A 1,307-nucleotide genomic window follows, 5' to 3' on the forward strand; every position below is an offset into this window, starting at 1 on the left:
ACTTGCTCTGTGGGAACAGAAATCATATAGAAGGAAACTTCCATGTGTTTCTAAGAAGTAAAAGCTCCAATAAAATCCTCTTTCAAAACATTCAACCTTTTTTTGTTGGGTTTTTTTTTATAATAGCAAGATGAACGTACATAATATTCATGGCATGTTGTTGTTTATTATCTTTTATCTTATAGTCTTCATTATTTTACGGAAGGTTGCAGATGTCCACATATTGACCTTGTGTCAAATATAGCCGCCACCCGGGCAAAATTCAAAATTTCCTACCAACTGAAAATATTAGGTGTGTCCCGCGCGCTCATATGACCCATGCAGTTGCGAGCGTCGTAAAACACTTTACAAAAACAAAAAAAAACATGATAGAATGCTCCGGGAATAGGCACCTTGAAAGCTGCAAATGTGAAAAGGTTGAACAAGGTTTTCATACCACTGGTCGCCTCTTGCTGACAAGCAAGCGAACCCTGGCTTAAGCGATAGATAGCTGGATTTTTTGGGGTTGTTTTCTTTCTTTTTTATTTTTGTTTTGTTCGTTTGTTTGTCTGTTCGTTTTTTGTTTTGTTTTCTTGTTGTCGTTGTTGTTGTTTTTATTTTTCAAATCCAGTGAACAACGGGTGTCGCTCACAGTATTAGATGCAAGGTATTCCAATTCAACGTGTTATCGGAAATGAAAAGACATTTATACATAAATCTAAGTCATGCTGATGTGAAAATCAATAATTGCCAAAGACAAATTCATTGAAACAAAAATTTGTAATACATGACATGCCTACTTTTCCCAAGTGCTACTAGCAGGCAGGAATCATCAAGACCATCACGTACATAATACAACACGATGATACAAGGTATACCTCTCAATTACAACAACTTCTTCTTGGTGTTTAGTTTAGTTTAATAGGGTTTTTACAGCCCTCGCAACTGTATAAGGTCACATGAGCACCAAGGGGTGGATGTCAACAGAGAAGTCTATACACGGAGTCATACTTACTCTGCTCACCTGTCTAGCCTCAACAGCACAAAGTCTGCTTCGACTATCAAGGCACCCTGGAAATAGCGGTTCACAAGAAAGTGACAAACATACAAAATAAATAGAGGGAAAATGACGGTAGTAAGGATGAGGAAAGAAAAAAACAACACTTCCCCCTATGTTGTTTCGCACAGTATGAGCATGGCATTGGTAAGTCAGCCCATTTACAATTCTTCTGTGCATACGAATATATTATGTTAACATCCCCCCTTTGGGAATGGCCTAAAGAAACTTCAGTCAGTAGAACTGCCCTGTGCACAAGGCAAGAACGATA

The sequence above is a fragment of the Aplysia californica genome, unplaced genomic scaffold (assembly GCF_000002075.1).
Source record: "Aplysia californica isolate F4 #8 unplaced genomic scaffold, AplCal3.0 scaffold00202, whole genome shotgun sequence".
NCBI lineage: Eukaryota > Metazoa > Mollusca > Gastropoda > Aplysiida > Aplysiidae > Aplysia > Aplysia californica.